The sequence below is a fragment of the Cyanistes caeruleus genome, chromosome 2 (assembly GCF_971803275.1).
Source record: "Cyanistes caeruleus chromosome 2, bCyaCae1.hap1.1, whole genome shotgun sequence".
Lineage (NCBI taxonomy): Eukaryota > Metazoa > Chordata > Aves > Passeriformes > Paridae > Cyanistes > Cyanistes caeruleus.
The window spans coordinates 74,693,526-74,719,275 of record NC_141702.1 but is presented as its reverse complement, the minus strand read 5'-3'; the positions used below and the strand labels follow the sequence as shown (position 1 = coordinate 74,719,275).

The 25,750-nt window shown below is 38.3% G+C and overlaps 1 long non-coding RNA gene across 6 annotated transcripts in view; it reads right to left on the bottom strand.

The window, feature by feature from the left end:
- Nucleotides 1–582: 582 nt before the first annotated feature.
- LOC111927036 (uncharacterized) overlaps nucleotides 583–25,750 on the bottom strand; it is a 35,968-nt gene continuing 10,800 nt past the window's right edge. Inside the window, exons 2-9 of one of the 6 annotated variants that reach the window (XR_015283456.1) lie at nucleotides 24,141–24,245; nucleotides 22,681–22,887; nucleotides 7,896–8,048; nucleotides 7,206–7,428; nucleotides 5,526–5,723; nucleotides 4,566–4,684; nucleotides 2,327–2,505; nucleotides 1,602–2,057 (exon numbers count right to left, since the gene is read on the bottom strand). This is a non-coding gene — a long non-coding RNA (uncharacterized LOC111927036). Of the gene's footprint in view, nucleotides 2,506–4,563; nucleotides 4,685–5,525; nucleotides 5,724–7,205; nucleotides 7,429–7,895; nucleotides 8,049–17,396; nucleotides 22,888–24,140; nucleotides 24,246–24,317; nucleotides 24,413–25,750 lie in introns of those variants that run through there. The other 5 variants (XR_015283457.1, XR_015283460.1, XR_015283462.1 and 2 more) reach the window with 5 other exon arrangements.

Genomic DNA, 25,750 nt, shown 5'->3' with positions numbered 1-25,750 from the left:
GTAGAGGAATATGCCAGCAGCTGTAACAGCACTTGATTTCTAAAGGAACTGGGGGCATACCCCAGTCTGTGCAGCTATTGTGCTATTTGTGACTACCTTAGATAGAAATTTAAATTTAAAACTGTTTACTTGAAAATACGTTCAAAATCTGTTTTGACTTTGACCACTGTTTTCTAACATATACAGCTCTCAAGAAATTAAGAAAGGAGTTCAATGGGAATTAAGAAGTCAGAAGGCTCAAAAGTTTAGGTTCCCACAGCAACAGTAATTCAGCAACATTCAAGATATAGAGCAAGCATAAATTAACAGTTATTGGAAATGCTGCATATGTGCAGTGTGGCCATGTTAACATTGCTATGGGAACCTTAACTTTTGAATAGATAAGCATACTACCAAAATAAAAATCATACAAAAGAAAGCATTACAGATTTTGCTGGAAAATGTTGCAGTCAATTCCTCATCTGAAATCTGTTGATGCAGAGCATGAAGACCCTAAACACTCAAAAATCCAAATAGGTGAGAAAATAATCTCTAAGAATGGGGCACCAGAGCAATAACTATCACTGACACTAACGCTGCAACTTTACTTCAGATTTGAATTTATAGTCAAACAGTATGCAAAATCACTCCAAAATTACAACAGATTAAAAAAATAAAAGTTCATGTACATCTATCAACCTTCCCTCTTTTCCTCACAGATTTTTCATACATTAAATATTTTGGAAGAACAGAGTGAAGTTTGCTACTGGCTTTAGTCTTTTCCAGCACATTTCAATTTAGGGGGGAAAAAAAATAATCAAGTTGTATTCTGATATAAACCTATTTAGTAGCTGCAAGTCTGGATTGCCTGTCTCACAGTATGATAAGTAATCTCAAGGTGTTCATTTCAAAACAGCTTGATTTGATCAGGTCTTCGATGATGGAAATTTTGGTATTTTTAAAAGAACCTAGTGACAGTAGGTTGCTACTGCAGCCTTACCTCTAGGACACTGGATGTGCCTTCAGGGTAAATAAAAACAGTTCTATCACTCCATCCAATTCTCTGTGATGCATGATCTTGGGTAAGCCAGGCTTACTTCTCTAAGCTTCACTTCCTTGAGCTGTGAAGCAGGGATAAGGACACTCACGTTCCTTTTCATGCACAGGTCCATTACATTAACTAAGTGGCTTTTCTCTCCTGTTTAAAACAACGACATAATCTTCAAGGCAGTCTTTTTATAGCATTTGAGCAGAATTCCAGCAGCATCTGAAATAATAGCTCCACCAGCCTTTCATCTATGAAAAGAAAAACTAAAAGCTGCTTTCTGCCCCTCCAGCTTTTCATTTCTGCATGGCATATATGGTTGGTCCCATCCAAAATCCCGTTGAACAAGTTTCTTCCCCAGAGTGGCTGCAAGATCACCAAATATTTTAAACTAAGAAACAGGGCAGGTTTCAGAGTCCTGGAACTGCAGAGGCAAGATAAATAGTGTTCTCCAGTCCAAGTCAATGCAAAAGGCTTTCTTCCTGATATCCTGGCAAGCATGGCTGGAATTGTACTAACATCAGCAGGATTTCCTTGCTCATAGCAAAAGCAGGATATTGGCTTTGAAACAAGCCACACAGTTCAAAGAGACCCTAATCTAAATTATTTGAAGTGACTCTGATTTCTTGGCATTTACAGCATGGACTTAATGAAGATTACATGGGCCTATCACTTGAACATGTTCTCTGTGTATCATTAAGATTTTCCTCAGGCCACGAACTTGAGTTTCCCTAGAGCGATTCAGAAAAATAAGAAAACAAACTAACACTGGTTAGAATAATGCTTTTACAAAATCAGAGATGTATGTTTCAAATAGGTAGTGACGTCCCTCACTAGTAAACATGAGATGGACAGAAAATTTTTCCCAGTATACTCATGATTGAATTTCTCACAGCAAACAGACAGTGTCTTATTTGGTCAAAATTAAAAACTTTATACTCCTTTATATACACTGATTCCTTACGTTCTTCCTCCACCTGGCAGGGTACTGTATTTTCTAGACTGGATGAAACAAGTCTTCTCTGAATGGAGCCTAAAAACCACAAAGTTTAGGTGGCAGAATTAGATTTTCAAACTGCATTTAAGATGTTGAATGAGAAGGACAGAAAGCATGGTTTAATTGAAGCCCCTGTCATTTCAAGATGTTTGCAGCTACCCTTCAACAAACTGCCAAGTGCTTTAATAACCAGCTGCCTTCAGTGTTCAGTCACCTCTCATAAATGGTAACCTGCACATTTCAACCTCCATACCACTATGTCCAGTACCCTGAAACCTCTCTTGTGCTGTAGCCAGGACCCTCACCATCTCTGCTTGCTTTAGACCCAGCCCAGCCTCACAGCATGAAGGACATTTGTCTGGATAGGCTCCTTTGGTCTGCAAAACTCTGATTCCTTCCTGAGACAGCTGAATTCTTGATTGCTCTTGCTATGTGGCTTCTCCAACATCCTCTGAAGTTCTACTGTTGAATCCCAATCCTTTTCCTTCAAAAAAGGATGTAGTTGCACATTAGTTCACTCAGTACATGAAGTGAGAAAAAATCATGCTTTCTAGTGAAACTGTTATCTTTAAATTATTTAACATATCTTCTGCTCATCAGTAGATCTTAAATGAACTTTTTCAGGCATGTAGGAGGTAAATTTTTGAAGAAATATTCCCGCACCTTATGAACTTAATTCTGGTGTATTGAGAATACTCCTAGGCTTACTGACTCCCACTTATGACAGGCGGGAATTATTTAGCTTGGTTTTCTGGGACAGCAATGGGAGTCACAAAAACAAAGATCCTTCCATGTACTTTTTGTTCCTACAACAATAGCCATCAGCTTGTCACAGTTTTATCATCACAGTTCTATCTACAGAAACTATCCATGCTGTTCAGCATGTTTCTAGCTATTAATTTCCCTCCTGATCTCCACTCTTAGAGGCATCTTTCAGTTTCAGAATGTATAGAGTACCCATCTCTGCATTCTGACATACCATAGAAAGTGTAGTGTACTGAAACTGTTCTACTAGTCTACAAGTTCCCTATTCACTTCAGCATCCAGTGCTGGTATGACTCAAAAAAAAAAAACCAAAACAAAACCCAAAAAACAAAAACACCACAAAAAGCCAACCATATCAAGCTTATGTAGTAAATCTCTTCCAGATGCCAGCATCAACCCCAGCCGTATCCACAACATTGTGAATTTTGGTAAAAATTACTCCCTATTAGCTCTTGCTACCTCTAATAACCACCATACAACATTCAAACATTTAAATTGGACAGACAACTTTTCCCCTTACCCTTAATTTTCTCTTTCCTTTTTGACCCTATCCCCTGTCAAATATAAGCTAAAAATAATTCATGGCTGATTCAAGCTATTCCCCCTTGCAGTGGCATAACATGGTAAGGGGCTAGAGCACTGATAGCGAAGGAGTCACGTTATATAAGCAAACATAGTACCTCCTGGCTAGATGCAGATGAGTTTAATTTATAACCTGATGCCTTGTCCAAAGATCCATATCCTGTATGCAAACCATTATGCTAATTTGTTTTATTGAATATCCAAATTCATCACACTCTAAAATGTTAGCAAAAAAAGTCATTTCTGAAATGCCAAGGAGATTAAGCTCTGCCTAGATGTTTCTGTTTCGATAATACTAATTGCACAGTGAGAGATATCTTGGTGTACACAAGTTCTAATGAACCGTGTGTATAAGAAAACAGAAGATGTTGGCAGGTCACTTTACAGGTGACTCAGTACAGGTTTGCTTCCTTTCAGGTCTCATTTCATACTGCTTCTTAGTGTTCCAGCCATAAGAGCACAGTGGTGTTCTAAAACACTTCAGAGAAAATAGCAAGGACTGTACAAAGTCCAGGTAAAGATTCCATTCTGTGTATCATTTTACTGTATGTCTCTTTTACCAGTGAGATGTTAAATCTCCTCTTTCTTCACTACTGTATTTGGTGCTCATAACTGAAGATTAATTAAATGAAGAGGACATGCACAAAATCACACCACTCCATAGACTATACATCATTGCTGACCCAAGAATAGTCCTAAAATCTGCTACAAACCAAGTCATGGTAGTTTGTTCACAGAACACCATTATATTTATTAAAATCAAATTCTGCTTTAAAATTAACTATGCTGACCAGCATATCTCAGACAGTTATGCCTGTAGACCTGTATCTGTTACATATCTACTCCATGAGAAAAGGACCAAAAAAACCCTTCAAATATGATTTTGCTCTTTAGAACACTAAATCTTTCCCCATTTCTATTGCTATTGAAGCTTTCAAGATTGTACTTTTTTTCTGTGTGACAGCCCAACCCTCCTCCTCTGTTTTTACGGCACCTCTCAAATTTCTGTGATCATTCATCATTTCATAATTGCTCCCAACTTTTGTGCCAGAGGTCAACATCAAAACATTACTTGCTGGAGGCCCAAGACCTCATGGAATTCCACTAGTAGGTCCTCACAGAGCCAGCCTGGGACTTCCCTCTTTTTTTTCTGCCTGCCACCCTCCCAACATTAGATCCTTTTGTATCATACAGTACCTGTTTTTCTCATCTTTCCTTCTGTTCAACCAAACGTTCTCTACGTGGCACTGTACTAAAAATTCAACTTTACCATCTCTGGAGACAGCAGACTCCATTTAGTGTGCACAGATGACGATCTAGCCACAGAAGAGAACAGCTATGAACTGGGTGAGCAGATGAGGGAAAAGCATCCCCAGACAAGATACCCTCCCAAGTGCCATTCACTAGTGGCAGCTGTCTCCTTCCTTCCACTCTTACCAAACCCATCCTTCCTGTCCTGCATGAAAAGATGCAAGTTGTAGCAGCCCTCACTAAACGGGAGGTGCAACGTGTGACTATTTTGCACCTCTCCTTCCCCAGAAACTCAGAATCCAAACCCTCAAAACATCAGAGAGTTGTCCCTACTAACTATCAAATGATGCCACCTCCAGGCACGGTCCTGTTAACAGCAGAAAGTCAGATACCAATAAAGCAAAAAAAAAAAAAAAACCTCTAACCTAAAAAGAGCTGATCCTGCCCAAGCTGTCATTAAACAGGGGCTTTGGGCACAAGGCAGGATCAAGTCCCCCAACTGCAATGTAAAAACAGTGAGACAGTTGGTTTTAATTATCTATCCATCCTAATCCTGTTCATTTTAACATTTAATCCAAAAAAAAAAATAAAGTATTAGAACACATGACATTGACCTAGCCATGAACTACAACACAAGTACATTGTCCATTACAATTATAATTTCACTGCCAATGTAATTTTCTGAATTCTTGCATTTTATGAAATGTTTGGGAGAGTCTACCAAGACAAAAGAGAATTTTCCACATCCATCCCATATAAGTGATTCCTCTTAATAAGGATAAGCAGTCTTATCCTGCACTACTTTCCACAAAACAAACAAGGATCTAAAAACATCAGGGTTTTTTACAAATTAAAATTTAAAAACTACTGGTTAAACACACAAAATACAAAGACAAATCTACCCACCTTACAGAGATATTTCCATATGTTCGTTTAATACTTGGGAGTGTGAAGGCGTCCCTCTTCCGATTGTGCTGAAGTAACAGCCACAGACTCCAAGCAAGCTGGCAGCATTGCTCAAAAAGTTACTCTAGATCTGTCCAGTAGAGGGCAATGACATACACATACACACGTACAGTGAAAAGTTGAATTTGAAATGCATGCCTATAAAAAACAAAACTAAATTTAAGAAATCCCTATAGTTCTGAAGCATTAATGACTGTTTTATCTATAATATTTATATTCAGGGGTATACAGATCAGTCTCCCCCATTTTAATGCCTCAAAGAACTTCCAAACTTGAAATTATACATTAAAAATCTTTGTGATGTTTTTGCAAAATTGACCACTATCTATACAGAAACAAGTCAGCCTTACATAAAAGAACAATATATCTTTATTTTACATTTGGCTGCAGGATAAATGCTGGAAGTGTTTTTGTCCCTTCAGCAACACATATTTTAGTTGCTAAAAAAACTTCACTTTTTGATTAAAATTGGTCCAGAAGGATACTATTAAATCATTTTCTTCCTGTCACACACACATCTACTACAAGGAATGCTCACAGACACTAAGTAAGATACTGTGTTTGCATGGAAAGCTGCTGCTGCAGCCCAGCTGTGTCTTTACAGTTCTCAGTTTTTGGTTTTTTTTTTCCCCAATGACACTTAGAAATAACCCAAAACTTCATTGGGGTCTGCAGCACATTCGGACTGACAGACACAAGGAGGTCAGGGCTGAAGCACTGAACCATCCCTGCCAGCTCCTGACAGACCCCAGTAGCAAGGTAAGAGTGCAAGCAGTGCCCAGCACCCCTGTCTCTCCAAGGACAAGAGGTGCCCTTCTGGAGAAAACAGATGTGGTAGAAAGCCCGATGGACACAAGTGCTTGTTTATGTCTGGTTGTGACTTGTTTCGAGCGCTGCCACCTCAGGTTATCTTGGCTCCCAAAATTTTCCACCACAGTTTTGTGCAATCTCAGGTTACAGTCTCAGATCTCCTACCTCTGTGCTGCAGATATTGAGAGAACACAGCTGTTAAACACACCCCCAATAGCAAGCATGAAAATGAGATGCAGCTTACAAGTAATGGTAAATTTTATGATATTTTTTTATTATTGTTGTTATTTTTTAGTATGGCAAAGAATTGTTCAGGTCAACACATATCATCATCTGAACAGTTTTTCAGTTTTTTCCAGAATATCCAGCTAACTTGGCAGAATGTGGTAGTTCCTTGGGCAGCTGGTCAGGACTCAGAATTTGCTGCAAAAGGCCTACAATGCACTCCACTCGGGGAGGGAGGAACAAGCCTCCCAAAGCCCAAGTACACTGGCTGTTGCCAGAGTTAGCAGGCAGTGGGCGAGAACTCCTCCAGCTCCTTTTATCAAGATGTTCATCTCATGATCTACTGGTTTCCTAGCAGCTGCCACAGCTGGAAGTGTGGGAGAGTGCCCCAGCTGAAGCAGCATGCATGGAACAGCTGCCCAGTTCATAGAGCGCAAAGGCCCTGGAGCCTGCAGTGCAGACAGCAAGCCAGCAAGATACTTGGGTTATGGTGAAAGCTCATCAAAGTAGGAACTTCTAGGATAGCCTTACATGGTTCAGATTATCCTGTGTAAAAGAGACAATTTTAGAAGATCCACAACTCACTGTAATTTACACCTCAAGGACTGACGCTTGCGTGCTGTTTGGTAACCTCTCCCTGCCCTGGTTACATCCACCTCACATGTTTTATGTTTCCTTCATCAGAAAGACGTCTCAAAAGTGTTTGGTTTTTTTAATCTAAACAGCTGCTTGAAGAACTTGATTGAAGTTTTGGAGAAGTGCAGTTATGACACATGTATGTCAGATGGTTCACAGCCTTGGGTATAGCCTGTGTACAAAACACTTGTAGCATTTATTAAGATTGATGGACAGAATAATTTTCTTATGATTAAAGGTAATTCAGACTAGAAAGTTTACTTAGTTTTTATAAGTCTTTAAAATAAAATGTCATTTAAACAAATGTAAACTCACTCAAGAATTTGCTTCATATGTTCTCAAAAAGAAAAAAAAAAGTTAACATACTGATTTTTCATATTAGATATTCACCAAATCTTAAGGGAAAAATGTGTTTGGGTTTCTTTTTTGGGGGGCTTGGGTATTCTTACTATTGTACTTTATATATATATATATATATATATATATATATGGTACCATAGCAAAAGGAGATATTAAAATCTTGTTATGAAACTCATCTTCATGTGATTTAGCTATCAGAATGCTAGTTAGGTATAATTAATAATCTACCTACTTGAAGGATGGAAACTATTAATTTTGATAGAATTAATGTAGGCTTACCTCACCAGGAAAGCAAAGTAACAAGATATATCTAGAAAGGACGTATCTACAAATAGCATATTATCATCATCCAACTTCAATCAATTTGTATCTGTCAACATACAGAGGGTTTCTGTACGCTTGGGCTTCTGTAAGCTTGACTCGAGGAAATCCCTTCATATAAGGCAAAGCAAACATTTTAGCATTTCACACCTGTAGCCCAAAAACACCTGCACATTTTGCTTATGGGTTTGAAGCCTTTTTTTTTTTTTTCTTTTTTTTTTTTTTAATGCTATGAAGATCCTACCTCAAAAGCCTTTTGGCAAACTATCAGGACAAAAAAAGACCCTAGCAAATAAAATATGATACACAGGCCCTTGTCATAAGGTAGCAATTAACATGAGCTACAACACCTAGGCTACATGCACCAGAGCTGGAATTAAGGTGGTGTGAACAGTCAGCACACAGGAACAAAATGCAGGAGGAATTTCAAGACATACAGGTTACCCAGACAAGATGGCACAAGACAAAGCTCAAGGGTGCCTGTATGGAAGCCTGACAAGTACACAGAAATAGTCTGCAGCCAGCACACTCATATGGCACACAGGACATTCCACACCAGGAAGGCAGAGTCGTTGAAAGCCTTGCAGCACAGTTCCAGTACTTCTACTTTACAGACATGGAAAAAAAAAAAATCAAAGCTCCTAGGAAAGAAAGCTATTTTGTGTTAACTGGATAGAAATTTTTTGAATACAGTAAAATCATTCTACTACTCTGCCATAAGAGAGCAGGTCCCATGAGATTCCTGTCCTTGAGTCCATCAGCAATCATTTTTCCTAGCCCAAAACCCAGTGAACCATCTGCTCCTCAAGAAAAGGTACTTCCTGCGATAATTAATATACGTTTTCCATACTTTCTAGTGAAGCCATTTATTTTTACTAAGGCTAGTAACATGTTAGCAGCAGCTAAACCTCACCTACAGTGAGTAATTTCCCACCTCTTGGAGGCAAGTATGGAGCCCAGGTGAGTCCTGCTCCTGTCTTACCTCATCCCCTCCACCTCAATACCCCGAGGAAACGAATGAAGGAGTGCAGGCATGTAAGGAGCCAAAGCAGGGGATACATCTCATTTTTGGCACTCAGAAGGCTCAAAACATACATGACCCGTAGCTCAGAGATGTGAGCATGCTGACGCTGCTCTGATGATAGTAGAACATTGCAGGGCACAAACCACACAGACACCACTGGGACAGGAAGTCTTTAAGCAGGCAAGTGAGCAGACACACAGAGATTTTGCTAAGTCATGTCATATGAACCTCACACGTGTGGGGAAGGCAAGAAATCCTCCAATTTCTAGCCATCTTGGAAGGAGTCAATCAAACCCAGTACAGACCAGCTGAGTCTGAATAGAACATAAATAAAGAAATTGACTCCCACTTGTGCGTTTTGTTGCCTGAGTCGTGAGCATACTTTTAAAATTGCAATGGCTTAGCAAGGTCTGCCATGAGCCCCAGACAGTGGTTGCTGCAAAACATTCTTTCTGTGGCTGATTTTAGTTCTTTCAGACAGGTTCACAGATCCCTGAGCAAGGTAAAGATCTAGGTTGCGTAAAATAATAAAAACAATTCTTTTTTACTCCTTCCTACAACTCGTTCTAACCCAACTTTTAATTTGAGACACTGGATAGTTTTGCAATGAAGATCCATAGACACAGAGGTCTGCTTTGGAACAAGACTGAACATAGAAATACATTCATCTGGACCTTCTTTTTAAAGCATGATACTTGCCTAATTCTGCATTCAAGTATTTTAAGGTTAGTTCTGAAAATACCCCACTAGCCTTAGCCATTAATGTCTTAAGAACCTAATCAACTGCTTTTTTCTTTTTATATCTCTAAAGCTGAATCAACAAGATTGCAGAGATCTGTCTGAGATCAGAGTAACTGCAGAGCTGAATTTAGCCCAGTGTATTTTTGTTTAAAGGAACACCACAGAATGGAGAAACACTGTACTCACGAGTGTTTTGGGACTGCATGAAGGACAAGCTCATTAGGCTGAAAAGCAGTACTTCTATCTAGATCTAGTAATTGTATGAATAGCATGTTAACCCTTTCATCTGGAGATTTCTTCAGTAACTACTGCTGTCTAAGGAGGTGTTTTTAAAGGCCTTATAACTATATAGGAAAAAAAAAAGGAACATAGCAATTGAAATATATGGAAATACATGAAATGTGACTAATGCCATTTATACCTACATGTCATATTTTCACCAGCTCACAGAATTACTTCTCATTTCTTGCACAGGATTTTAAGGGAAAAAAAAATAATCTCTGCACCTACCTCCTCTCCCCAAAGGGAACAAAAAGTCATTTTAAAAGCCAAGATGAAGGTGCTAAGTACAATTAATATAAAGCATAGGATAATTCAGCTTGTCTGGAGTTTTCTAGTCCAACCTTTTGCTCAAAGCAAGATCAAGCTAAGGTGAGGGGTTCTTTATCAGCTGGGTCTTTGAAAATCTTCAATGGTGGAAGTCGAACAACCTGTCTGAGCAACCTGCTTCACTGTTTGACTGGCTTCAGACTGAAAAAGCTTTTCATTTATCGCCAACTTAAACCCCTTACTGCAATTTAGGTCCACTGCCTCTTGTTCTTCTGCCATGCATTTCTCTGTAGAGCCTGGCTTCATTTTTTCAATATGCTCCTCAACAGAAACTGATGGACTACTAGTAGCTCCACCTGCAGCCACCTCTTCTCTAGGCTGAACAAGCCCAATTCCCTCAGCCTTTCTTCACCTACCATGTGCTCCAGCCACAGACATCTTGGTGACCCTCCTCTAAACTCTATATAATTTAGCAATCTCTTTCTTGTATATGGGGATCCAAAACTGGACTCCAGGGGAAGCCCAACAATTGCTGAGTAGAGGGACATAACCACATCAACCTACCTACATGGCATTCTTCTGTTACTGTAACCCACAGTTACTATGCTGTTAGCTGCTGCCTCCACTGCCAGGGCATGGTCCTGACTTCTATGCAGCTTGTCTTCTACCAGGCCCATAAAGTTGTTTTCTGCCAAGCTGTTCTCTGGCTTGTATTGCTCCAAAGTAGGGTTTCACCCCAAGTGTGGGTCTTGACATTTGTCCTTGCTAAATTTCATAAAGCTCCTTCTGGCTCTTCCATCCAGCCTGTCTAGGTCACTCAATGGTGGCTCTGCCTTTAAGCATTTTGACTGATTTCTACAGTTCAGTATCAAATCATCTGCAAACCAAGAGCAGGCCCTCCATCATCCCCTTCAGGTCGCTGCCAAAGATATTCATTGACAGGTGTCAGGATAGACCCCTGTGGTACTCAGTTCAAGCAGATTCATTATTGAGAACATATCCATCTGGCACATCCAAACTCTGAGCATTTAATAATAGCAGGATTTCAAGGCATAAGTACAAGTATAGAAGCATATCTGAATTTAATATTTAATCTAGTCATAGAAATCAGCTTTTAGATTGTTATTTACATGACCTAACTTTAACACTAAGCCTAGTCATCACTGGCTTCCTTTTTAGTCAGCAGAGAGAAAAAAAAACATCAATATAAGCTGGGGACCAAATGGTTGGACAGGTTAGCAGCTCTTCAAAATCAGATGTCAAACAGCAGGGTGTTAATAATCTGGAGAAAGTACAGTAGTGGAGCACCAGATGACTAAGACTGTTACTTAAATATCTGAAGGTGCTAGAAGATATGCCAGGAGAGGCTAGAGGAAATGGGTTAGGTTACTTGAAAAGGAGAAGGCCAGGAGCCAACTGCTGAATACAATGAGCTAAAGGGGAGCTGTAAAGAACGTGGTATGAGAGACTTCTCACAAGCGCACAACAAAAGAAGAGACGATGCATGACAAAATTGCCATGCTGGAAATTCTGATCAGATGGAAGAAAAAAATTAATCAAAGTGGTTAAGCACTGATACAGGTGCTCAGAGAGGCTACAAACTCTTCATCCTTGCATGTTTTCAAAACTCAACTGATAGGCCTTGACCAATCTGATCTAACTTGGAAGTTAGCCAAGATTTGAGCAATGGGTTGGATCAATGACTTCAAGAGGGCTCTGCTAGTCTAAATTTTTCTGTGATTCTGTGAGAAAGGCTTCTTCAGTGGGTGATTCATCTTGTCTTAAAATAGGTGTCTAAAATAGATTAGATGAATCACCATCTGGTGGTGCCTGTGTCTCACTGAAAATATTCTCCACTAAATACAACCTAAGCTGACCAGATATGATGAAATGTCTTACAGTGAGACATTAGTAAATTGGAAGAGATGAGAATTATCATTAGTGACTTGTGCCCCAAAATGATAAAGTTCTTGCCTTGTTTATATATTATCCCTTTAGGGCATGAACCACTTACTTAATAACCAAACTCAGCTGTGGGAGAAGGTAGACAAAACTCTCATACAACACATAAAAATTAAAAATTAAAATAACTTAGAATTGGAGCTACACAGCTATCTTAAACAGTTTGTTGCCATATAAGCAATTCCCTCCATAATGCAATGGTACAGTTTTATGATTGGGTATATATTACAATATGTAATATTTTTGTCTTTAAAGACAGCTGACAAATTAGAAGCTGATAGGATGGTTTTCCCTAGCATGAAGATATTTCTATCTTCATGCCTTATCTATTAAGACCATAGGGGACAAAGGAGAATGAGTTTAAATGTCCAGGTCATATATTTTTAAAAAATTATTGTTGTTGTTATTATTATTGCTATTATTATTAACTGTAAATTATTTAATAACACAGTTCAGAGCTGTCTGAAATGTTCACTGACAAGAGAAGCCACAGATGTTAAATAAAAGTAAGTAGAAACCATTGAGGTTGAAGGCGGTTTTTTGGTCCCTGGAAACAGTATTTAGCTAGAACACTTCCTTCTTCCTGGAAGCTGGAAGGAAAGACAAAAAAAAAAAAAAAGATAGATAGATAAAAAAGAAAAATCAATTTTTTTTTTTTTTTTCAGCCCCCACATCAACAGAATGACTCTGTTTTCTTCTATCTGAAAAACTGAAGTACAATTAAAAGTATTAAATTAATTTTAAAAGCCACTTTAACAACATGTATACAGAACTGTATTGGTTACATGTCTAATAAAATCAATGTAACTTTTTCCTAAGAGAAATGGTATTTTTCCTACATGCACTAAGTTCCATTTCCCATGTTCCAAGATTCTTCCAAAGCAAACTTCCCTGTTGTTTCCTTGATATCCAGCATCCATTTGTTTGGTACATCACACAAGGAGAGGAAGCTCCCTGGCTGCAAAAAATGACCCAAAACAAGAGCACTACCACTACCAGAAAACTGTGGTTGAAGGCAACTGGAAAAACAGAAGGGGCAAGTAACTTCTGCTACACGTGCTTAGTTTGGCACCAGAAACAACGGTAGGGGTCCCAAGATGAAAGCGAGTACTTTCCAAAAGAGACAGTTCTGGTTTTGCCACACAGCTGACAAAGTCTATGGAACTCTCACACAGGTCCTCCAACCAGGCCTGCCTGAAAGGAAGTCAACACATCCCCTGAGCAAGACAAAGGGCAGTGGAAGGACAGAGACAACTGACAAACATATTTCCTCATAAGAAATGGTCCTGAGCCAAGAAACACCTCTCAAAGCAGCCTATTTGGTAGTTTAGATATGACCCCTCTCTGTAACTACTTCTCTGTCCCTGTGGAACAAATTCAAAGATGAGTGCTCATGCTCTGTTGTCACTTGGCCATCACTAAGAAAGAGAATGTTCTAAGCATCTTAAGAGAATATGAATCAAAACTTAACAAAACTATTAACGTGTGTTAGGTTTCAAAACAGTCTACACTGATTAAGAAGAAAAGTCAGTTCTATAGAAGTCTTTGCCAAAACCACCAATCCCAAGATTTTACATTTCACTTCTGTTTCAGAACCACGATTGGAACTTCTAACATTCCAGCTATGCAAATGTGAAAACTTTATTATTTTACAATTAATAGAGACCAATTCACACAAGCTTATTCTGAGAACTAGTCTTTGCTCCCAAAGTATTCTGGTAGCTAAGTGTAAGATAGAAAATTACTCTGTGAACAAAATTATTTCAGATTCTGTGTTTTATTTCAAGGCATTAAAATTTCTATATTGACACATACCCAATACCATCAGGTCTTATTTTTCTTTTGAACTGAGAACTATGAAATATTGAATCCTGTGTGAGAATGTGCATAAGATGTCTGGTTTTAATAGAAGCTTGCCCATGCTTTTCCTAGAACAAGGCCAGATCAAAAACTGCAGGGGCAAGCTCTTAGAATTTTGAATGAGTTTTAGTCTTTACAAATATCTTCCAGCATGTTCAGGCAGTCAGCTTTAATCACACATTCTGGGGAAATATTTTTTTCCCTGTATAGTTCCTAGTACTATGTGCTGACAACTCTCATGCTCTCATATTTTATCTTACCCTGAAATGCCATCCTATTTTGCATGACTGAACTGTAACTACAGTAAAACCATCATGTATTAAGTCATTCTATGAGAAGTCTCCATCTCCCCCCTCCACACAGGAGAAAGAAAAAAAACAGCCATAATTATGAAAACAGAGGAAGAGAAGAGGTATATAAGAAACTGCCATTTCTCTGGCTTGCCTACTCAAAACTTTTTCCATCCTAATACCACATATCAATAGAAAAAGAAATAGTTTAGTGCCTCCTTATTACTTGTAAGGGCTAAATGTTGGTAAGATCCCAGTACCTGCTTTCATGCAGGGACAAGTTTGTGATATAACTTGAAATCAAATCACTGATTTACTTCAGCAAATTTACTAGTTGTGATTGTGACCAAAAAAAATTGGCTCAATTTGAAAGTGAAATAATTTTTTTCATCAAGCTTTAGAACGTAAGAGTGACTGAGAACCTCATTCATCAGACATATGAAAAATAGGTAACGCAACTGAGAAACAGCTAAGTAAATACAACCTCCATTTATCAAAAACACACAAATACCAGTCTCAATCTAGGAAGGCATTTCAGAATGAAAAATAAAATACTTTGAGTTAACAGGATTTCAATTTTTAAAATATTTTTTAAAAATAATTTACAAGTAAAGGAGAAATAAAGCTTCCAGATTCTCAAAATTGGGGTCAAAACCGTTCTAACTGCATATTGACATTCACAACCACAGTGTATAAGCACTGCTGACATACACAGAAGAAAACACTGAAAGCAACCTGGAAATCACAAACTCAAGAGAGTAACAGGGAAACACAGTCATTCAGTAAAAACTCTAGCAATTTTCAGACCAAATCTCCACTCAAAATTTGCAGCAATTCAGATCTACACCAGAACAATAGCATATCTTCCACGTACGTGAAGAGGGATGACGTTGCAGCAGAGAATCTCAGTGTGAGATAAAACCTTTAGATGTCTAATCTTAAAGGTTTGCTCTTAAAAACTTGGAGAATAGGAACTTGCATACTTTCTAAAGGGGGGAGACAAGACAGACACCTACAGAGGGCCAGTCTTCTGACAGAAGTATTATAAACATTACTCAAGTGAGGTATCAATTAACTCTCCCAGGCCACATGTCACTAATCACAGCAGAATAACTAGACAGCCAGATGGCAAGAAAGAGGACAAAAATAATGAAAAGATACAAAACAACCTAGTGATGACACAATGAATTGGTAAAAAAAAAAAGGGAAAGATGATTGAAAACCATCTTTTTCTCTCTCAGCTTTGTCTAACTTTCCAATAGTATGGATGTATGCAAAATAATTTAGCAATTAAGGGTCAAAGTTAACTTCAGGCCAAAGGAGTAAAATGAGAACAGCTTTTTTACACCTCTCATGTCCTGAGGCTTTCAGCATATAAAAGTCACACACTACAAATTCAAATGGATGTATAGAAACATCATGGTGCCAGGTTCACATCATTCTACTCCAGAGTAAAAATTCATCCTCTGCTGACAAACATCAGGACCAACTCCTCTAATTCTCTTTTCCCACATAAGAACCATCTGCCTGTTCTTTGGGAGGATCTGAGGCCACCTGAGACAGCATATATACATCTGCTGTTCAGCATCAACTCTTTTGTCTCTGAATAGTCAAAGCCTTTCCTCTTACCACTCAACTACAACATAGTTTTCCCAGTACCTGCTAGAACTGTTTTGCCTGTTCCAAGCAGCATGCCAGGACACTCCTGAGGCACATGGTAGTTATGGACCCCTCCAGGTGATTTCTCCATCACACCCAACTCTGACCTGGCAGTTTCCCAGTGAATGCTTTTCCCTGCTTTGCAGGATAAAGCTGACTGGGGAGCAGAATGACTGTGGCAGAACACATTCTCCTAACATGTCAGACTATCTAATATGTTAAAAAAAGAATAGCCTAACTTCATGCTCAACACCTCTCTCTCTGGCTGTTCTTGGCACGCTGTTTTTACATATATTAGAATAAAAAAAAGTTTACAATGTGTTCAGTAAGCTGAGAGCCAAAGTGAGGCCATCCTTAAAAAATGTTCAGTTTCCTACTCCCAACAAACTGTTCCTACACTAATGTCTGCAACTAGACTTTTAGTGCTGGGATAGAGTTTTAGTTTTTCATAGATTTACTGTTTGTTGCAGTGAACTTTTTGTAAACAAGAAAATTCATCAAAGGCTGCCCTACAATGAGGAGAAACAAACAGAAAAAGCAAACAAAAAAATCCTAACCTAAACCACAGGAAAAGAAAAAAACAACAAGCCAGAACAATTTTTGAAGGATGGCTTGAGTTATACCTAGAAGAATCTAGGGACTTGCATAGATTTTCCAGAATGAGTTTAATGCTCTGACCATGAACAAGGAGAAATAACAGAGCAGGTCTGAGAAGAATGATGAAATACACAAAAAAGACTATAGGAAAATAGAATAACATCAAGCTGGCTTTGCTGAGACTTACTCTTAGTTTGTCCAAATTTGATATGTTTGCTTTTGTTCTTCCAAAGTGTTCTGACTGAACGGCACAGCTGCAAAGCAGTCATAAAGCTTTTGTACAATCTGATCATCCTCCACAATCATCTTCTCACTATTGGTCAAAGCTTGAGTTATATATTTTTTTTTGCTAAGTAATGTAATTAAATTAAATACTACATCAACAACAACAACAATTAATAATAATAATAATATATAGCTGTACTTTATAACATGACTGGAAAATTCTGGGTAGAACCATAACCTGCTGACAGATTGTTGGCAATTTCAGATCCTTGTACATTGTGCCCAATAAATGCACATGCTTGAATGCTTTCTTATTGTAAAAATTAAAATAAATTAAAAAAATATTAAAAATACCTAACAGTAAGAGAGTTCAGGAAGTGCATTTTGATGTGATTACAATATTTTTTTAGTAAATTAAACCACACTCTTTGGCCACGACATGACCCAAAGTATGTTGTAATGGTCCACAAATTAAGTGCCTTCTATATGTTATGACTTAGGTATGTACTGCAAAACTTGGCTTCATTGTACTTCAAAATACAGGAAAAGAAATTTTTATGTCCTATGACAGAATGCTTTATTAAAAATGATGATGTTTCAAGAACTTGTAATACTTGCAGAAAAGAACATTTCAGCAAGGAAATACATCTTTGGAGCATTTCTATTTTTACAGTGAGGCAAGTTACATCAGCTCTAAAAAAAAAAAAAAAAATCACAACAAAACCAGCCTCCACAAATATGTTCAGGTCCTCTCTTACTACAACATCAACATGAGAATATCCCTCGTGTATGTCTGTACACAACGAGACAAGTTCTCTCACACACACGTCCTTTGACACTAACACTCTTGCCTTTGCATGCTTGCACACAAACACTGCACTCACATGTTAAGCTTCTCACACATAATCAATCCTCCAAGCTCTGGCGCTCTCTCACACAAACACAGACGTGCTTCATACCTTCTCCTGCATTAGAAAACCATGTGAACCATCTGTCACTATTTAATCTCCCAACCCAAGCTAAGCAAATATGTCCCATCTCAACCCCAGACACCCCAGTCAGCCTTTCTAGCAATACATTCTTCACAAATAGACCATTGTTTTTGCTGCTGCCTACCTAATATTAATTTGCTTTCCATGCCATCTCTTCTCCTTTTGCTGCCATGTGCCCCACAGAAGGCTCTATTTTGCTGCTCTTTACAGCAGTCAGGCCTCAAGCAGTCTAGGGTTGGATATTGCATAGCCAGGGCCAAGACACGTTTTGCAACAGGCAACATATACCACAAACTACCCACTGAGATCAGTGAACATCACAGATTTCCCTTTTTGCTCATAACTTCAGCCTTCACTGGTTTTTGATTGGTGAGCGTTTAGGCAAATGGACACAGAAAGAATCTTTTTAAAAAGAGATACTAGTTATCATCAGAAGAAAAGAAAGAAACCTACACTTCAAAACTTCAACTGACTATACTCTCATTTCATAGGTGAAAAAGGGAAGGAGCAATAGTATTGTTTAGGGAAAACCCCTCAAAATTCAGTCTCAGGACAGAAGGGCCTAAAAGAAGCCCGGAAGCTTTGGTGTGTAAAAGACAGGCCGGACAAAACACAGAAGAAAAAAGAAAGACCACCTTGTTTTAGGGATCTCAGAAGTGCTGCTGAAGGCAGCATGATGGATTTGGAAGGAACAGCATCAAAAGCAAGGCTTAAGTACTTTCAATGTTTCGGGGAATGTAACAGTACTCCGCCCCCAACCAGTGAAGAAGGCTGCTATTGCTCACAAAGGTGTTCATTAAACTCTACAAAATATGTCACCCTGTTAAATGTCTCTTTAAACTACTCCTCTTTCTTTCCACAAATGAGAACAGAGGTTCACATCTATGTTTTGTACCAGAGAGACCCCTCAGGACCTTTGAGGGTGATACTGCCATACTAGAGCTTATACCAGTCCTGAAAAACTGAAGCAAATTCCTTTCTGGAGACAGAGCCAAAACACAAACCTCAGCATCTCCAATATTGAAAAGTCCCCAGATTGAGGATTAAACCACAGAGTTTCCAGTGCACATAGTATGGACAAAGCTCACCATCCACTGCTAAGAAAGGAACCAACACATAGTGGATGCTTTCTTCTAAAGATTATTAAGTTGGCATGCACTTTAAAAAAGGCTTAGATAGATACAGATTCCAGCTTTACCTAAATATACACTTTATTAGGGGGAAAGCAGGGGGAGTAGCATCTGCATACTTTTTGAAAAAGAAATTGTTGCATGATTTCTGTTTGTACAGGACTTGGGGTAATGTCACCTACTAGGACTGTGACTTACAGCAAAGACTTTAGGAAAGAGGCTACCTCCATCTTTTAGGAAATGGAGCCACAGTTGGGAAATCTCTGCAGGCAGCTAAATTGTTTTATTAACAAGTGACAGAAAAGTGTCCCACTGGAGAAACTAACATTTAAAAGTCTAGGAACCATACACTTTCAGCAGGACTAGTCAGCAGACTTTAGATGCCACTGCAAAACAGGGAGAGCTTAGGCAAACAAAACCCTCAAGTGTAAGAGAGCTCAGCATATCAGCCTTTTTTGAAAGCAAATTCCCTAAAACTGCCTGTTTTCAGCACATATAGCAAGTGGTACATGCAGTGCCATGAGCAGACTCCAGGACAGAGAAACCTGTCTGCTCTGTGGCCAACTGCCCTCTGTGAAATTAGTTTCAAATTTTTCCTTGATGTCAAGCTGCTTTCACATTTCACACCACACACCTCTCACCTAATTGCAGCTACTGTCTGTGCCCTAGGAGAAACTAAATTGAGGCAGAAATCTTGTGCAAGTAACAAGGATTCTTAAAATTATTAGTGGAAAAAAGCATATGAAGACAACAGTCTTCATATAGCAGCAAATGAAAAAAAGTTCCATGATATTCTACTTTGGTCTTCTTTATTCAGCTATCGTAATTAACCATTACTTTTGAATTGTGTGTAAGCTTTAAAAAGACCATTAATTACCCTAGAGAGATACCAGCAAATGAAAGATGGACAGTGGCTAACCCCAAAATGCTCCTACTGCTTCATTCCTAAAAATGTCCCCAAATCTTCTAGTGACAAATTGTGTACGTTTCCAACAGAAAAGGCCAGAATGGAACTATTTCAATGGAGCAGATTGCTATAGATGGAGAGATTATTTGCAAAAGTGGCTGAGAGGTTGTGGTCTTTGACTTCAACCTAAATATTGATGACAAGTCATCCATATAGTTAGCAAAAATCAGGAAAAACCTTTGCCTTTTACAAACTTACTAGAAGCTTTGCTCTCAGAGGTTTTTTGTTTTTGTTGGAACACCATGGAAGCTGTTTCTCCTACCTAGGACTTGGATGTTCAGTGAGCCTGCCAGGAAACACCAGATAACATTTCTTAGGCTGTCTTTGGTCACTTCTTAGATTATAAGACCTAAATAACCTAAGTGGGAAGGCATCTGGTCTTCTCCTTTCCAATGTTATCCTGCCATGAACAACTGACAGAACCTACTTCTTTGATCCCTACACACATGTGAAAATGCAAAGGGAACAAAGTCTATATAGGCTCTTTCCTTAAATCAGTCACTGCTCAGTGCTTTAACTGGATTGTCCTCCTCCAGTATATCCTACTGCTGGGAGATAGTTCCAGTAAACACAACATGAAGCATGTCTTAAATGTCCATTTTATTTAAAACCAAACAACCCTGCCCTTCCGTCTCCTCCGCAAAAAACCACCCCTCCCTTTTCTTTCACCTTAAGGCAATCCAAAGGATTTTCCAAGGGGAAGGGTCTGTTTATATTAACTGTCTGTCGCTAAGAAAAGAAGCAGGAGAAGCCAGTAACCCTGAAATAAAGCATCTGTTCAAGCTACCGTAAGATTAACGACCCACTTTGGAGGCAAAAGAAAATCTCCCAAGATGAGGGAAAAAAAAATTGGAAAACTCCAAAGCCAGATTTTCAAACAGTAATTGACTGCCAGACTAATGTGCAGGTAGAACTATTTAAGCAGAAAACATGGCTGCTTTCAACTCCTACTAAAGAAAGAAGCCCACTCACAAGAATCTGGATAGTTCACCTCCTGCTGTGAGTGAACACTCACAACATGTGTAATGGGCTTCAAATGTGAAATTTTCATGAGAAGACAACAGAAAACATCCAAATGCTGTAATAGCTTATTAAAGAAAAACATGGGGGGGTTATTACACACGCTATTCAAAAGGAAGTATTTATTTCAATAATTGTTGCTCAGAGTCTCATGCCAGATTCAATTCAATCACCTTAAACTTCACATCAAGAACATTCAGAGTAGGCCCCTGACAAGCTGAAGCAAGGCTGAGAACAATAAATGAATGTTCATTCCAAACTTCTTTTCCCAAGCAGCATCATTTGTTGTTCTAGATCGGTTAAGCAGAGCTCAATTGTTCTGGCCAATGCAGTATTTCTAACAATTTTCCCTATATAAGGACGTAGCTTAATTTCATGTACCATTTTCTGTACCATGTCAGCAAGGATGAGGTCAAAAGCAGAAATAAAATTCTATTCTTCTCTATGATAAAATTCGAAGTATTGCAATTATTAATTTAGGTTTGGAAAAGCAAGCTAAATATCAATATAATATCAAAAATAACCAAATTTGTGTCACTTGTAATAGAAGTTATCATCTTAAAGAAGAATAAAAATAAACCCCAAAAAACCCTATAGGCTCCAGGAACTAAAAGTATTTCTTCTGGCAGATGGCAAAGGTATGGCCTGTAGTTAGTCAATATCAACCCAACAGTCAAGCTGACAAATTCTGGGGTAAGAATAAGAAACAGGAACAAAAGCAGTTTTTCCACAGGGAGGTTTCAAATTTGACAAGCATAGAAAATGTTTTAATTATTATTACAAATATCTGTATCTGTATCTCACTCTAGTCTTGTAACCATTTTCCCCCATACTTTCAGTACAACTTTGAACTCACACTAAGTAGCATCTGCTCCACCTGGATAATTCAGTTAATTTTTAGACTTGGTATTTCTCATCTTCTGTTACCTGACAAACTCCTAAGTGATTTCAAAATACAAAATCCCAAATGAAACAAACCAATAGAACAAATGGCAAAATTCAGTCCACAGAATGAGATGAAGTTGACACCAAAACTAATCTCTCTTTCTTTCTTCCCTCTCTAACCATTTCTTTACCAAGCCCCAGATCTGACAAGATGTCCATGCTCTAGAAAGCAAGGCAGATTTAGAAAGAGGAGGAGGAAGGAAAGGGTTTTTTACCGGGTTGAAAAAGCAAAAGAAAGCAAAATGAACGAAGATGGGTACAAGAACAATTACATGTAGGCAGCACAAAGAGACATTTGGGGCTATTCAGCATCACCCTGATGTCTTTGTGCTTTCAGTGATTAACAGACTGCAAGAGAGAATATCTGCTTTTTCCAAGTTCACTGAGCTGATGAAATAGCTGAAGACATTCATAACTTTTGCCCTCAGCTGAAGGGTTGGTCATAATAACGTAAGACCCATGGTATCTGGTCATAATTTAAATAAAAATAAGTGGAGTATTCTGAGACACAACTCAATAGTTAAGGAACAAAAAGCTTCTTACAATAAAAACACAACAAACCACAAAAACAACAACAAAACCCACAAAAAAAACAACCATAAACCTAACCTGATATAAATAATGTGTAGGCATATCATTACAAGTATTAAAAACAGGACTTCAGAAATAACTTTTAAAGTTTTACAAATGCCATGCTCTAGACATGTTCCATCTCTAGCAACCCCTGGTACCACATCTGTACAGTAACAGCACCACCATGGCATCCCCTTTTATGCACTTACTTAATGTCTCTGATTTTCCCATAAAATGAGGACGTTTAAGAGGACTGAAAGTTCCTGAAAATCAGAGCTGCGACAGCAGTTTCCAGTGATGACCTGACATGATTTTTCCTCCAGCTGATATCCAAGTAGTTAAGGAATTTATATAGTCCAACCCAGCTCATTCATTTAAAAATTAACTTTCTGTACCATGCAATATTCCAGATACATCTAGAGGATGGAAGAAAATGGTTAAGGAAAATCATTAGCTTATATGTTATAATAGCAGTTATTTAAATTTTGCAAATTAAGCATGAACAACTGGAGAGGAGGAAAGCCCAGACAGTGTCCCATAAGAGAATGTGGAGGATCATTTTATACATAAAAACTTAAAAAGTAATAATACAACTTGGAAAAAAAAAAAGAAATATGGTGGAGAAAGCTGTAAACCAAAGTCACAGCTGATTGGATTTTTCCTGGATTTCTTCTCTCAATAAAATTGGAAAAAAAAAGAAAAATTTCTTTATTGCAAGGAAGAAAATTCAACCTCTGTTTCAAGAGCCATGCTGAAAACCCCTTGGCATTTTATTTAGCACCACAACCAGAAGCAAAGAGCTCCAGTGGTCAAATACAACTCTATAGTAAACTTGTACTACTATAGCCTTACTGGTGTCCTCTTCAGTAACACTTACCCAAGCCCATTATCTTTTCTAAATTCTTTTGCATAGAATGTACAAAAATTTTAATTTTTTTGGTAATTTTTCTTTATAGTTAACAAATACTACCACCCCCCCCCCAAAAAAAAAAAAAAAAACCCACCAGTAGTCCATTCTTCCTGATGATCAAGTGGGTTTTGTTTCCCTTAGACTATATTTAGTGGGCAGCAGAAAATAAAAACCCAACTACCCTAAAACAATACTCTCTGATGGTAAACAAAAGGTGTCTCTAAATACCCCCAGAAAAGTATTATAACGAGTGAATGATGTCTTTTTAGGGGGTAATAAAAAACTTGTCACAGCAGACTGAAATACTAAGAACATCTGGTTATTTTAAAATAAATTCGGTTTCAAACAGAAAGGTTGATCAAACAAGAATTTCTGTATGTCTAATATAATTACTTTTAAAAAACTGACTTATGGTTTTAGTAAAAGGAGACAGGATATTAAATTCAGTGAAGAGTCACCTTCAAATGGTAACATAGTGCAAAGAACCATCTTACCATACCAGAAAGAGCCATGAGCTATTTCACATTTTAATTTGTATACACTAACTGGTGTCATTCAAGCCATGTCAGGACAAGCTTGCAAAGACCTGAAATGCCTGTAGGTACTTGGAAACACAGCTCATTGCTTTGGAGCTCACAAAATGCCACATGAGATACTATGTGGTTTGCTATGGCTATGAACACAGCACAAGGCAAGATGTTTTTTTCTTGGCTTTTTGGCTTGCAGGTATCCATGCAAAACACTCTGGCCAAATCCTACCTGAGTTTGTTTGACTTGGGGTACTTTGTCCTCCATCCTGCCATTTGAACAACAACAGTATCACAGAGCACAGATGCAGCTGAACTTTCACAGAGATGGGCATTTCTGTGGAAAAGGGAATTTGTATGACAAAACTGTGAATAAAGATGATAAGAGCAAGCAGACCAGGCTTCCTACTCTCTTTGTAGATCTACCAGAAAACACACTCTGCCCCATTTCCTGCTTCCCTTCTGTTGATCTCGTGTTTGTCTTCACACAACTTGATAGTACTTCTGTGAGTTAAAAAAAAAAACACTTTAGACAAAACTGGCTTGCTGAAGTATTAAGAGAAAAGATGAGTAAGTAGAGGGAGGTAAAGAAAGAAGAATACAATGACTTCAAATACACAAAAACGAACCCAAAAACCATAAAATGAGCAATTTTAAAAATACAGCCATGTATGTGTGAGCCAGATTTATTAGATTGCAGCCTAGATTCCTCTCTGGAGCAGGGACCATGCAAGACAAGGTGCTTATTCAGTGCTCAAGTACAAGTTTGCCATCAGCTGAGGCTGCCTTTGGACATGACCTCATTGTAAAAACATTACCTTCGATCACAGTGGTCCTTGAAAACTGCCTCCTGGCTAGCTGATTGTTATTACAGATTTCACAGTAGCTATTAGTTACATTTGCATCTGTCTCTTTAAAATAATGAGTGAGAGAGAAAGAGATACCTGGGGAGTTGCAGGAGGAGAAATAAAAAAGCATGTCTGAACAGATGATCCTTACAGTTCCCTCCTCCTGCTGCTAGAAGCTTCCCACTCAGCTTCTGCTCCTATTTGTTCATCTTTCTCTGGCAAGAACTACTCTTAACTGTGTTAATTTTCTTTTTTGTGGGTTAATGTTGGGTAACGTGCTTGCAATTGCCCACAGCTAATAGATTTCCAGTGATTGACTTTACTGCACTCCTGGCAATAAGTAAGGCATATTTCTTGAACCAGGGTCATTTTAAGGGATTCCAGAAAGTACCTTCAGACAATTCATGGCTTCATTTAAACAGCTACTTTCTTGGTTCCATGCAGGATTTTGAGCAGAAGGACAGAATCTTCAAAGAGAGGTCACTGTCCTCTAGAATATTAAGTTAGAACCATTTCAAGAGTTTGAACAAAGCATGAAGCATGACCTTTTTTTCATTTATTTATTTAAGGCTAAACTTGGCAGATATGAGAATATCCAACTGTAGTTAGACAGCCATGATCTCAGCCTCTGGCTGTGCAAAGACATCTTAAATCTGTAGGTTCTCTGCAGATCCAGAGGATTTTTGCCAAAAAGTTTCCTGAATAAAATTAAATATTCCTTCATGTTAAGCTTTACAATTTTCTCTTCTTCCTATCCTAGCCTATTATAATCCTGAATTCAAAATATATAATGCTTTAAGATTAGCACTGCTTATACTGCAGTTTCCCAGCCAAAAATGACTGCTATAATTCTTTAACGATTTTAAAAAGGTAAAGTGTCACATATCTTCTGCCTTTAAAAACCAGTGAGGCATAGCCTTTTCCTAATTACTGTCCAGTTACCTGGGAGTGAGAACATAGACACAGTCCTGCCAAGGAAAGTCTTGGGAACACC